Source organism: Podarcis liolepis, assembly GCF_965112155.1.
Source record: "Podarcis liolepis genome assembly, chromosome: 2".
In the NCBI taxonomy this organism is placed as follows: domain Eukaryota; kingdom Metazoa; phylum Chordata; class Lepidosauria; order Squamata; family Lacertidae; genus Podarcis; species Podarcis liolepis.
In genome coordinates, this window is record NC_139555.1 from 863613 (window position 1) to 878462 (window position 14850).

Sequence of the window (14850 nt, forward strand, 5' to 3'; positions counted from 1 at the left end):
AAGGGGAGGCGGCCGGGGAGGGGAGGGGGGCGGCCAAGGAAGGCTCTTGCATTCCGCCGACTCGCCGCGATGGCCCGGCGCCTGCCCGGACCAAGCGGAAGAGAGTTCTCGCTCCGGGCGAGAAGCCGCGTTTCCTCCGAGGCGGCGAGGAGTCGAATTCCGAGACGGGCGGCGGCGGCCGAGGCGCTACTACGCGGGTCTCATCAATGCTCGACTTTGGGGCGCAATTTAATCTCCCCCTCTCTCTTTGGTCCGCCTGTTTTTAAAAGGTATTTTATTTGGAAAGGGGCTTGGTAAATTCCACCCTCCCCAGCAAACCCAACCAACAATAATTGGAACAACTCTGTGATCTATTCGCCCCCAAAGGACGACTGGAGAAGAGAATGGATTCTGTTCCAAGGCTTTTGCGCTAACAGGCGCTTCGGCCAAAGGGAAGCGATGCGAGATCTTGAACGTCAATTGTTGCGTTTGTGAGTCTTTAGGAAAACGAGAAGCTTTCCTCTGTTTCCTTTCTCGTCTCCTCTCCAGTTTTTCTGAGGCGGAGGTCATATTTAAAGAGTATATATATATATATATATATATATATATATATACTTTAAAAGTAACTTCTCCTGAGTTCAGTGGGTCTTACTTCTGAGTAGACGTTGACACTAGACAGGTTGCGTCGTACATTTCAATTAGATGGGCATTTTCTGTCATGAATAGGGGGAAATTGCCGCTAGGTTCCTTTTCATTTTGTATTAGTTATCCAGCCCGCTTTATACGTTGTATTAAGCACCAACTTTTTGAATCCGATGTTTGTTTTGGGTTTTAAAAGTTACTTCTCATCTTCGACGCGGGTTACACTTTGTAGGTTATTATTTTGAGATGCGGCATTACAACATTTTTATGTATTTCCTCGAAAGGGCTGACGGATCTCGTTTATTTTTTTAAAGTAACAGTTCGGATTCGACAACCTTAACTTAAGACATGCTGTGAAAAATATAATGCTTAAAGTGGCACCTTAAAAGACTAATACATTTGTGAGTCTGTCTACGCTACATAAAGCACGTTGTTGTTTTCAAATTGTCCGTGCCCACAATGAACTTAAAGGAAAATACAGATTCCCCCCCCCCCGCCTTTGTATATATACATATTTTTCACATTTATAAAATCGCCTTTCAGCAAAGGCTCCAGAGGTGGAGGAAGGAAAAATAAAATAGCTTAGTGCAGCGGTTAGCGTGGTGCATTGAAGCGGGTGCGGGGGGGTGTGATCTGGGTTCAAATCTCCATTGGGCCATGGAGCTCACCGGGTGACTTTGGGACAGTCTCAATCTCTCCGCCTAAACTATCTCACAGGATTGATGTGATCGCGTGAGGATAAAATGGAGGAGGAGAACCTTGAGTTTCTTGTAAGATACAAATAACTAAATTTCACTTTACAAACATTAATATAGAACACAACAGCAAGCAAAAGATAATTACAATAAATCAAAACCTCATGCAAAATACAAGAACAAGCAAATAAATTAATAATAAGAAAAACAATAATAACAGTTTATTAAATTTATATACCGCTTTTCATTCAAAGATCACATTCCAAACCTTGACCTGTCGACTTTCCTAGCGGCTTGCCAAAATTAATTGACCAATGCACTCTAAAACCATTGTATATTTTTAAACCTAGCGGAGTCAAAAGGCATCAATGCATAGCTGTCAACTTTTCCCTTTTTTTGCGAGGAATCCTATTCGGAATAAGGGAATTTCCCTTAAAAAAGGGGAAAGTTGACAGCTGTGCATCAGTGGCGGCACTGCTTTAAGCTGCTACACATCCGGATGCTAAATATATTTCGCACAAGGCCGATGGATTTCAATTGCGTCTAACACCGAAGTTATTAAGTTTTAATAAGTCTAACGAGCCGGTCATTTACATTTAGTTGCAAGTAAATTCCATTTATCTCAATAGCCGCCTGATGACTTTAAGACTTCCAGAACTCAGATCACACAACAAAACGGTTAACAGGATAAGCATCTGCATGTTTTACCAGATGTAAATCCCATTGGGTTCGGGGTTTACTCGCAGGTAAGTACGTATCAGATCGCCGCGAAGGTCTTCAGAATTGTTCTCCCCAGAGCAGACGCGCACAATGTATTGTTCTGGAATCTGCCTACACGTTTATCAAGGGAGGGGCGGAGGCCGGAAAGAGTGCGTGGCTTTTAAAAAATCACACTTGACTAGAGTTTACTTACAAGTAAAACAATGTGTTTAGAATTGAGATGTCTCTTGAAAATAAATTCCTTTTCGATCACTGGATCTTCCAGAGACAATATCGATGGGGCTTGAGACATAACATTCCCTATAGAATACCAGGAAATCGTGGCAAACTTTTATCCACATATTGAAGCTTCCCAATTTTTACGCGCGCCGAGCGCAGGAGAAGCCTTCTTTTTGCATGTTGGGACGCTATGAAAGCCCGTTGACGCGGACGCTGTGTGAACAATAGGTGATATATGTGAGCCCGCCTATGCTTCTTCAAATATGAAATCATAATAGCCAGGCCATTCTCAGTTGTTTCAAGGAGATTTTTAAAATGCCTCCGGGTCGTGCAGCTGGCTGTGCATAAGCCGAAAAAAGCACCGCCGAGTTCTCTGGGACTTACTCCGAGGCAAGTATGCTTAGGAGCAGGCATAAATTTGGCTGGATCATGCCCTGATTTTGTTTTTACCAGCACTCTAGAAGGTGCGTCATAAAGGTATAGCAGTATGTATTTTGCATGGTACATAACTTTACTAGGGTCCTATTTGGCGACGCAGCGAGGAAGTCGGAAGTCGAAGCGCACGCAGCGTCCTCAACCTCGAGGAGTTCAGGGTTTGTCCTCAACATGCGCCTCAAATCTAAGTTAAAAGAACTATAACCGACATCGCAGGAGCCCGTCCGACAAGGAGTCTGGCGCGCTGCAACTTCCCTGTTTGTCCCGATGCGCATCCAGGGACCGACCAACCCAGGAAGCGAAGGAACGTGGAGAAGCGCCCTGCCATAGAAAATAGGGCACAGGGATGCGCGCTGCTATACGATATTTTTCATCGTTTATAATATATCGGATTTCTCTCTCACACCCTTGCGCCAGCAGAACTCTTTGGATGATGACTGAAGGGTCGTAGCGCCAAGTCTCACCTTCCTTACCTAAAGACACTGGCAGCTTAGTAGCCGGTCCGTAAGAACAGTAGCGACACGCAAACAAGTCACGCAACAACACACACACACACACACACACACACACACACACGGTATACTATATATCGAAATGCTTGCGTTATTTGCGAGAATGAAAAGCAAGTCCCATCTTTCTCTCTCTCTCTCTCTCTCTCTCCCTCTCGATTTCATTCCCCAAGTAGTCTCGACCTCATGCGGATGGTACTCAGTCCTCCTTCCCCGCAGCTTCTCACACAAATCACCCTCGGCGTTTAGCAGACGCTCAGCAGGCTGAGTCCACTGTAGCCGACCCCTTTCCGTCCCAAACCGGGGGCACGATCCACCCGAACGGAAGCATTTCCCACGTCCTCGTGCTTTGCCAGACGAGAGGCTGAAGCGCTCGCCTCCCCAACCCCTTGAAACCGACGGGACTTGGGACGCGCCAAGCTATGGGGTAGATGGCGCCCCTTGCTTGGAAGCTGATGCTCACCTGGATGGAAGGCAGACTTAAAGTGAAATCCCAACCAAGCCTAGGCGAGCCTCATTCGCTAAATGGACAGGTCGGGAAGGCTGCGCTCCTTGGCGCGCTTCCTCCAGAAAAAGTCCCACTGAAAAGTGCAGGGTTTCCTTCCGAGGAAGCGTGCTTAGGGTTGTGCTGCAACTCTCCCCTGCCTCCCCACGCCCACCCTGCCAAATAGGACGCCCCAAACTCCATAACCGCCGCACAGAAGAAGAGGCCCAAAGGTCCGTCTAGCGCAGCGTCGCAGAGCCCAACCAGGCGCCTCTGGGCAGCTCCCCGCGGGCAAGAGCCCAGCGCAAAAGCCCCTTCCTGCAGCTGCCTCCCCCCCCCCCGCCCGCCTGCAACTCAGTGAGACGCGGCCTCTGATCCTGGTGACAACCTAGAAGCCATGCTGAATAGCAGCCGACGAGACGCCTCATACTCCACGAATCAGTCCTCTAAAAGCCACCCGAGCTTGTGCGTGGCTGTCGCCGGACCTTGTGGTGGTGAGTCCCACAGCGAATTCTGCCGGCGCGCGCTCCTCTGCCTGGAGCCTCTTGCCAGTCCGCCGCTTTGGATCACCCCCAGACCCTGCGCTAGGAGAGGAGGCGCACACGGTTCAGCGGGATCCCCTTTCAACGAAAGGTGCAGTCCCTGCCCAGCCTTAAGAAAACTTCCCGTCGATCATTGAAGGGGTCCCTCTTGGGAGGTGGCGGGGAGAGACCCAGAGCCTGTGCACACTCTGGGGTGGGTGAGGACTTAGTTTAGGGGTGGAAGCCAGATCAATCCCCCACCGCTCTTCTAAAGGACCAGGCCGGCGACGCGACTCGAACCCTCGCCCCGTTCTTAGGGAAGGATTTCCAAGGCTCTCTCGTAAGGAACCGCTCCAGTGGCAGGGGCGGGGGGTGAAAGGGAAGCGAGCAACAGCCTGGAGGCGAAAGCGCGGGAGAGCCTCTCTCTTTCTGCGCCCCCACCCCGGTTTTCCGTATTTCGGAGCCCCCACCCGGACGCGAAGCTCTCGATCTCGGCCAAACGCGCGACCTACCCGGTTCCGGCGCTGGTTTCCCTCTCTGCTCGTCCGCTCTGCCTTCGGCTGCGAAGGAGAGGAGGAGGGGGAGAGGGAGGAGGGGGAAGATGATGGGGTGGGGGTCCCCCTATTGTCTAAAGCTTGCAAGGGGGTGGAAATGAAAGTGAATACTCCAGACACATCCAGGAGCGCGCCAGGAGGGATGGATGGGCGACCTCCACCCACTTGAACCTGCCCCCCCCCCGCGCTACTTGTCATTCCTAGGAATCAGGAAGGGAGGGCAGTCCTTCAAAGCCGCTGCTTGCTGCTTCAGGCTGAAGAGCAGTGGACGCTTACTTAGGAGTAAGTCCCCTGGAGAGCAGGGATAAATATTCCCTTTATGGCTGCACGGTGTGTTTGGAATCAGCAGCCACAGTTTAAGGACTGGGCTTCCACCCTCCTCAGCTGGGACCGTTTCAAACAAGTAAAGACTGTTCTATTATTTTATTGTATTAATTGCATTTGTATCTCAGCCTTTTCTCCAAGGAGCTCCAGGTGGCGCACGTGGTTCTCTGCCTCCTCCTTTAACCCCCACAACAACCCTGCAAAGTAGGTTAGGCTGAGATGCAGTGCCTGGCCCAAGGTCCCTCTGGGAGCCCCCTGGCTGAGTGGGGGTGGTTGCCCCTTGTCCCCTACAAGGCACAAGCCCATTAGTTTAGTATTGTTCTCGCTTTGATATTCTGACAGATGGGGGTATTGTTTTTATGACTAGGAGGAAAAGAATACGGTGGAAAACTCTGGTACCTGGAGCTGTGCCTCCTGATCGCACACAGAGTTATTTCCTTTCCTTCGTGGTGCAGTGGTGAAAGCATTGGACTAGCACTTGGAAGGCCAGTGTTCATCTATGGAACTTGCTGGGTGACCTTGGACTAGTCGCTGCCTCTCAGCCTCACCTACCTCACAAAGTTCTTCTGAGGATAAAAATGAGGAGGAAGAGATGCATGTACACTGATTTGAGTGCCTTGGAGTGGCACGTGAATGTAGTAAATAAATAGATACTCATTACTTTGGCAGACGATGCTTCCTGATACAATGTGTTGCTCCTAAAATAATCTCTGTGTAGGGAAAGAAACCACATGCATGCACAACTGTCCTGCAATGTGCACAGCAACCACAATAGCTCTCCCACCTGCTTAAAATTGTGGAACTTCTAGGCTGTGGCAGGAAGGAACTCCCTCCCCCTAGAGGGGCGTCCAGCATATTTATTGTATCTTTTTTCATAGATGCTCTTTACCCTTGACAGTTAAGGTGTTTGTTTTGTGGAAGATACCTTTCTATTGAATCAATTCTGTTCTGTTCCAGTTGGAAGGTTTTGCACTTTTTGGAATTGCAGCTGTTTGGTTTTCACGACTGTATAATATATTATAAGCAGCCCCAGGTCAAAGTTGGGAAAGAAATATTACTTATTTATTTATACTAGGGGCTGCAGCTTTGGTCTACTCTGCTTGCCAGCTTTGCCTACCTGCCAGTCCCTTTGCAAAGCACCCTTCCTCCACACCTGACTAACTCTACTCTACCCCCCCCCCCAGGAGACGACTAAGAGATCAATTTTGGATCAGGATTTGATAGTTTGGGGGGAAATTCCCCAAAGAGAATATATGGGCCATGCCACCACATGTGCAGTATGGACCCGGGTAAATTACACTCCCACCAGCAAATTATTGAAGTATTATAAATACTTTTGTTTAAAGTGACTGGGCAAATAAAACAGTGGTGTGCTACTTTTAAAGCATTTTCTCAGGTCTTAACTTAGAACCAAATGACAAAGTGTTCTGTCCCCCCACCCCAAGTTGTTCATTCAGATTCTGTTCTTTTTATGTACTTCCTTTACAAATAAATAACCATAAAAATGCTGCTGCCTGTTTAGAGGCATCTTTCTAATTGTTCAAAATATTTCTGATTTATCAGTCAAACCGCAGTGCTATAAAATTATTCAAATGTCCACCTATGTGCTTGCGCATCCCATTCATCCCCAGGAATACTTGTCTAAATATAATACAGGAAAGTGCAGATGAGAGATTTACAACATCTGCTTAAAGAAAACCCACTGAGAAGATTATAGACAATTCACCATATGGGCAGTTGATGCATACTAGGATGGGATCGTGGGTGTAGCCAGGATTTTTGTTGGGGGGGGGTAAGAACCTCAGTTTGCTATGTATTTTTATTGATTTTTATTGACAGGGGCAGTGGCCCCCCGGCTACGCCCATGGATGGGGTAGTGATAGCACCACCATCTCAGATTTTAATTCTGAGACAAAGTTAACTTTACTTTCAGTGGCTACCTAAGAACTATAGTGAGGGCCGTGCAAAGGACAATCAGAGGAAGAAGGATTTATTGGCACTGAGAGACCAGATGAAAAGTTCTCAGGAGATCAACACATAGCTGTCCTTTTGATAATGTTAACAGTGCTGTGAAAATGACATATTTTGTAAGCATTCGTCCTCTGATTAGACATCCATGGCAGCCTATCAGAAACCTGCTTCTCTGAAAAAATGTGTATGTATGTATTTGTATGTATTTTGCTTGTATTTTGTAATAATTATGTTAAATAAAATTTAATAAAAAAAATTTAAAAAGAAAAGAAAATTCAGAACCTGAAGGGTTTGCATTAGGCCATTAAGCTCCTTCTTTCAGAGAAAATAAAAGCAAGTGGAAGTATTGACTGGAGTAATTCCTCCCCAGGGCGAATTTTCATGTTGGAATTGTGTGCACTACTGTCAATTAACCTGTAAAGCGACATATTTACTAATCTTGTAGCCAGCACAGGATAAAAATTGAGGCTGCAATCCGAAACACTTCTGCAAGTGAGTAAGCTCCATTGAGTATACAAGAGCTCAGTTCTGCGTGAACCCGCCTAGGCCTGCACTGCCTGGCATTTTCCACCTGCCACTCAGCATGTGGAGTTTATTTCATGTGACCCCTGGTATGTAGGGGAAATAAGGAGACCTCTCAAAGCAATAATGGGGAACATAAGAGTAAGATTTAAAAACAAGGACAGGAGCTCCAGACATCAGAAAAGCAGTTTTTGGGAGGAATACCACCACAAGGTACTGAAGTTGAAATCTGACACATGCTTGTCTGGGAGTTTAGTCCAACCTCAGCGGGACTAACATCTCAGCAGACATGCACACGTTGTGACTTTACTATTTGAGCATTTGAAAAGCTAAATAATGAGAGTGAGCAATTGCTACTCGGGAGATGAGCCTAGCAGGCCATTAGGCCTTTCTGCATGGTATCCAGAAGGTGTAAACAAAGAAATCATACATATTTTTTGTCTTTAGCTTAGAAATAGACATGTCCATTGCATCAGTTTTGAATGAAACTGAGGACTCTATAAAGTAGTATTTGGGAGACTCTTATACTTTTAGACAGTGCTATATTTCTAGAAAAAGAAGTACTGGAGCTCACCCCGAACTTCTCCCTTGTTCTGTTAGAATGGGAATGGCCCTCACCTGAGAGGTGCCGGAGCTGAGCTCTGGTGAGCTCCAGCTGGAAAAAAGCCCTGCTTTCAGAAATCATTAGCTATGTAATTACTGTATTTGGAAGGGCATTAAGAGAAGGGAGTACATTAGAAAGCGCGGGGGGGGGAGGAGTGGTGGCAATCTTATATATGCCTCCCAAAGAGAAGCAATCTCTACGGTGCTTTCTGGCGCTTCCTCTGCGGTGAGTGTGCCCAGGGTTGAAGCCTAACTTGTATATGAAACTACAAGAGCTAAGATACTGGGTCTGAGACTGTATAATAAAACCTGTATTTGTGTTTTTGTAAAATAATCCAATTAATGTAAGACAATCCGATATGATAGTTTTCCTGTTTATGTGCTGTGTCCTTTTAAAAAGTCACCTGGTTTTATTCTCTCTGCTGGAAAAGTTTAGGTTAAAAGTTATTTTATGAAGTTGAATTTTACTATTTACTGTTTGTGTCTCACTCAGAGAACATTATCAGGCAGCCTGATACCAATATAGTAATTACATGCATAATACAAAACTAAAACATAGAAGCTGTTCAATTAGCCCCTTTGTAAAGGGCTGCATTTGACGTGTGTGCTTGATTGATGGGGTGGAATGAATGGCAGGGCTACTTTGAGAGAACGTTGGAGGAGAAAAGAGAGAAATGAACCTGGAACTCTGTGCTTGCTTGAAAGGATGCCAGCAGATAACCAGAGAAAAATACCATTTTGTTCAGGACTAATAACACAAGCTGCAAAACAGCAGTTTTCTAGACTAGAAGGAGATAGTTATGATGAAGACTGGTTTTTTAAATAATAAGTAAGACTTAAAAAACCCCAAACATTTATTCATACATGACATTGGGTTAAGCATGTTTCACACCATAATTGTAAAGCACATTTGAAGCACATTCTTTCCCTTAAAGAATTCTGGGAACTGTAGTTTGTTAAGCCTTGATGGGAACTGTAACTCTGTGAGGCGTAAACTAAGAGTGCCCATATGAGTAAAATAATGTGCTTTAAAAGTATAGTGTACGCACAGCCTGCCTCTTTGCATACCCCCGAGCTCACAATTGATCTGACATAACCCCTGGAGTTAAGGGTGAGCAATGAAGGAGCCAAGTTTGCTGATGATCCCAAATACAGTGGTACCTCTGGTTACATACACTTCAGGTTACAGACACTTCAGGTTACAGACTCCGCTAACCCGGAAATAGTACCTCGAGTTAAGATCTTTAACTGGCTTGAGAGCAGTACATGTGAAAAGGATCTAGGAGTCTTGGTTGACCACAAACTTGACATGAGCCAACAGTGTGACGCAGCAGCTAAAAAAGCCAATGCAATTCTGGGCTGCATCAATAGGAGTATAGCATCTAGATCAAGGGAAGTAATAGTGCCACTGTATTCTGCTCTGGTCAGACCTCACCTGGAGTACTGTGTCCAGTTCTGGGCACCACAGTTCAAGAAGGACACTGACAAACTGGAACGTGTCCAGAGGAGGGCAACCAAAATGGTCAAAGGCCTGGAAATGATGCCTTATGAGGAATGGTTAAGGGAGCTGGGCATGTTTAGCCTGGAGAAGAGGAGGTTAAGGGGTGATATGATAGCCCTGTTCAAATATATAAAAGGATGTCATATAGAGTAGGGAGAAAGGTTGTTTTCTGCTGCTCCAGAGAAGCGGACACGGAGCAATGGATCCAAACTACAAGAAAGAAGATTCCACCTAAACATTAGGAAGAACTTCCTGACAGTAAGAGCTGTTTGACAGTGGAATTTGCTGCCAAGGAGTGTGGTGGAGTCTCCTACTTTGGAGGTCTTTAAGCAGAGGCTTGACAACTATATGTCAGGAGTGCTCTGATGGTGTTTCCTGCTTGGCAGGGGGTTGGACTCGATGGCCCTTGTGGTCCCTTCCAACTCTATGATTCTTTGCTTCAGGATGAGAACAGAAATCGCAGCAGCAGGAGGCCCCCATTAGCTAAAGGGATTCTTCAGGTTAAGAACAGTTTCAGGTTAAGAACGGACCTCCGGAATGAATTAAGTACTTAACAGGAGGTATCACTGTAGTTCAAGTTAGTTGAAAACCAAAAACAGGATTTCAAAGAGCTGCCATTCAATGTAAGCAGGTGTAAAAGAGAATGCAATTTTAAAAAGAAATACTGTCGTTTAAATATAAATACAAAGTATCTCACCACCCGGTGATTAGTGAGTCTGTTCCGTCTACAGTCCAGTTGCTGCTAACTTTGGTGGGCAAATTCTTGCTCTCTCTTCCTAGGATTATTTTTCCTTCCAGCTGACTTTGAGCAGACAGCTCTTTCCGACAGTTGTCTGACAGCCTTTCAAGGTAGAGGGCTGTCCTCTGTAAAGTGGGACACACAGGGCCACCCTAGCATGGCCAGGAGTGAAGCATGACACATGGATGGTCTCAGATCATGGGTCACCCCATAGCAAACAGGGTGACATCACAATGCTTCACTACTCAGGGCACCTGAGACCAGTCATGTGAGAGAGAGGGCAGAGAGGCTGGGAGGCAAGGTCAAGGCAAAGGTTTGCATTTCCATCTGTAATGTCAAAAAACCACTTTTTATGCTACTGAAAATATGTTACTGGTATTTTCAGTAGCATAAAAAGTGGTGTGTTTTTTACAACCCTATAAAGAACATGCTGCTGCTGCTGCTTTATTGCTGTACTATGTATATGTGCTAATATTTCATGAAGTTTAAAGTAGTATGTTTTCAGCTGCACAAAGCACTGAAGAAAGGTGTAGGAAACTGCCTAAAATGGGCAATAGGAGATTATAGATTCAGGTGTGGCCTCTTCTCACAAGACTGAGGCGAAGCTAGCTCCCAAACCAGAAGATCAAATTAAAATGTTGCCTGCACAAGCTTGCTAGTGGCTTCTGAATGCACAGGAGATTGTGGCTGTTTCTTTCAGTTGCCTGGGTGTGTGTGTGGGGGGGGGGTGATTCAGATGGAAACCACTTGGGGATGGAACTTTAAGCCATTCCCATTGGTGCTTCCCCCAAAAGGTGCTTTTTGCACTAGTGGACAAAACCTGCAGGTAATGTATGGCTGGCTACCTTTAAGTCTTCTGCCTGAGACACAAAAGATATCAGGGTGAGCGGCTGGTTAATTAATCAAGAAAATGTTGTAAAGTGGGCAGGGTGGGGGGAATGAGATTGTATATGGCACAACCTTTGTGCAAAATACTTGCTCATGGACCACATACCTACTGTGAAATAGTCTCCACCTCCCTGAATGTAAGTGAAACAGCTGGTTGTTGTTGGCATCAGCAGCGAGCCATTGGCCATCTCTTCCAGGGGTTCCCAAACGCTGGCCTATGAGCTTCATATAGATGACCCATGGCAGGCCTGCAAAAAACACAACCCAAATTCTATTCAAATTGTAAAACAATTAAGTGCAGTATAAGAAATTAAAGGAGCAATAAATATGCAAGTAAAATCATATAGCTTCTAGCAGAGTGCTTTACAATTGCCACAATAGGCAGAAAAAACCCCCTGAAGTGGTCCACCAAGACCCACAGCAATTTTCAAGGCGTCTGTGGGGGAAGATGTTTGGGAATCACTAGGTTTAATCCATGATTCCAGGCGGAGGGCCTCTGGATTTTCACCATTCCATATACAAATTCAAATATAAGTATCTGTTTAGAGAAAAACATCCTCCCTGAAATCTTCTCAAAGGAATTTGATTTGTGCAGCACAAGCCCAAATACTATGAACTGGCAGATAAGACGGAATCACCAGGAAGGTTGACCTTGATTTCCTCATTTTGCCTTTCAAAAGAAGGCATTCTCTCAAGTACTGACTTAATTATTTTTAAAACGTGCCAGACACTTCTTCGGACATTGGGTCCACAAGCGTACACTAACTACTTTGAAATATAAGCAGTGGATTATTGAAAGATTTTATGGTAGTGAAGTTTAGATAATAAAATAATATGTACAGTATTGTAAAACAGCTAATAAAAAGAAGTAAAAAAAACAAACATCAGGGAAGGAGGGGTGGGAAGAAATTTTTGTTGGGGATTTTTTTTGGTATATGATGATAAATGTTTTGGAATATTTTTGGAGATGTAATAAAAAATATTTTTAAAAAAGAATGCCTGCATTCTGCCCCTGAGCTAAGTCTTTTCCTCACCCTCCTCTGGCAGTGGAAACTCAAGAGATCTCCCCAATTTAGCTCTGTTCCTGTCCCCCAGACAATTAGATCCAAAAGCTCCCAGTGGATCTTGGAGAGACATTTACTTTCCTTGCTCATTTGAAGCTGTTTCTGCAACCTGCTCACTTTCAAAGAAATCTTCAACCCTAAAATTGTAAGAAGAGATATAATAAGCACCTGGTATTATGTGTTAATATTAAAATTAATATTAAAAGGGTAATTTGTGGCAAAATGGCACATTTCCTATTGGGGCACAATCCTAGCATGCAGAAGTTTTACTCAACAAAAGTTGGTTATAACTTATATCTTAGAATTAGGCAGCAATGCACAATTCTAGGCACACTTTCAGTCCTCTCACCAAGAAACCTCCCTCCAATGTCTGGAGTACATTCACGCAGTACTTAAATTAAGGTGTTCTTTTTTTTAAAGTTACCTTTCAGATTTTTGATTAGGGATGAAGACCTGTGGCCCTCCAGATGTTGTTGAACTCCCATCATCCTTGACTGTTGGTTTTGCTTCCTCGGGCTGATGGGAGTTGGAGTCTAACAACTGGATGGCCACACATTCCCAGTCCCTCATCTAAATGAACAGAGCACCACTCTGATCTGCAGCCAACGGGCTTTTGCTTGTATCATGCCACTATTTCATGCTCACCTTCTCATAGATTACTCTGGTTCTGTTGGGTTAAACACCAGTAGTGAGCGTACTCTTCGTTTTGCACATTTCTTACCCAATATAGATCTGGCTCATCAGGGATAGACGTTGGTAATCTTTTGTAATATGGTGCCCCCCAAGTGGATCCTCTCAGTTATGGATCTTCTCCATGTGACACACTCTGGGCAGGGAAACCGCCTGCACCTCCTTAAATCTGGCTTATTGTGGGAAGAAAGCCTGACAATCTCCTGCCTGCTTTGAGAGGCATTGCTGTTAGGCATCAGGATTGGTCTTGGAGCACAATCTGCTGCCAGTTATGGTGCTGCCTCGGGGTTCTTCTGCCCCCTGCAGGCCTCAACGTAGTACTGCACCAAGGTGGCAGAAGGAAGGCAACTGAGGTGTCGCTCATCTTGCAACTTGCTCAGTGGTGAGTCTTCTTTCACTACCAATGTGGTCATGGAGAAATGTGCAGTGTTGCTGGTTCAGAAGGGACAAGAGGGCCACAGAGATGTTCAAGAATGCCCCCCTCCTTTGCAGTGGGGTGATCTATGTCAGAGCCAAGGTTCAAAGGGAAAGGATTCACCCCCCCTGTGTCATGGTCCCAAATCCAAAGCAGCCCCCTCTGCAGTTGCTATTCAGATAACCAAACCAGACAGGTGAAGTTAGGGCTGCCGGACGTCCAGATCTTCCCGCACATTAACGGGTTTTCAAAGGAATTGACGTCCTGGAGGGAATTTCCGAAAGGTGGCGCGCTTTGTCCTGGATCTTAGGCAAGTCAATTGAAAAATCACATTTTGGGGGGCATTTTTGGCTCCTCAACTTCCGGGTTTTCCTTAAAACTTTTTGAAATGTGGCAGCCCTATAAGTGCCTTCCTGGGTTTGAGGCACCTCATTGTCTCGCTCTTTTTTGCTACCAGACGCTACTCCGGTTAGAACCAGTCTCTGGCCATTGGCTGTGCTTCTGCTGCCCCCTAGTGGAGGAAAACGCTCTGTCGTGGATGGATAGCTCTCCTGCAATCAAGCGTTGAAATGAGCATTCAGAGCATGAATAGCCAGGAAGGCAGATCTCCATTTCCACTGGGGGGGGGGGGGCAATGGAATCTATCTTTCAAAAGAGGAAAAGGAGAGGAATACAGAGGGAAAGAGGGGTCCATGTTACAAGTTTGTATGAGGCTCAGAGGAGTCATGCCTTGGCATTGCCCATTATTTACTGTATTTGGCAGCTGCCTAATAACAATCATTCTTTGTGTAACATACATGGAATATTGGCACACCCAAAGATGCAGCGTTCCCTCTCCACAGTGGTGTGTCATGTGGAGGAGATGGAGGAGAGATGTGACTTGGCAGGCATTTCAAGACAAATCTATCAAATCCACACTTTCCAAAGTAATATGAGAACCCAAACACGGCTATCTTTCAAAATTTACATTTATCTGGATTTTGTGATTCAGTTCTCCAAACTATGTTTACAAAAGTGTAAGTGTGCATAAAAATGAAGACACTCATGAAAAGAAGCATATAAAAACACATTATATTAGGGAAAATATAATATGCCCAGAAAATAGAAAACTTTATCAGGAGATGAAATGTGCAATAAATCTCTAGTCCCTTGCTGTGGTTGTTTTCTAGAAAAGCTAGGAGAAATCTAGTTGTTTTTCCAGTGGTGTAGCGTGGGGGGTGCAGGGGGGGGCGTCTGCACCGGGCGCAACATCTGGGGGGGGGGCAGAAGAGACTTGAGTGCTAAAATCCACGGGTTAGGGGGCGCAAATTACTTGCCTTGCCCCAGGTGCTGACAACCCATGCTACGCCACTGTGTTTTTCTACCACTGACTTCA

The 14850-nt window shown here is 45.5% G+C and overlaps 1 protein-coding gene across 1 annotated transcript in view; it reads right to left on the bottom strand.

Moving 5' to 3' along the window:
* The window catches only part of LOC310699117 (LIM homeobox transcription factor 1-alpha-like), an 87360-nt gene extending 82615 nt beyond the window's left edge, over positions 1-4745 (bottom strand). The window contains exon 1 of the mRNA XM_083486729.1: positions 4717-4745. The gene's annotated coding sequence lies outside the window, so the exon portion shown is untranslated. The remainder of the gene's footprint in view (positions 1-4716) is intronic.
* Between the last annotated feature and the right edge of the window lie 10105 nt (positions 4746-14850).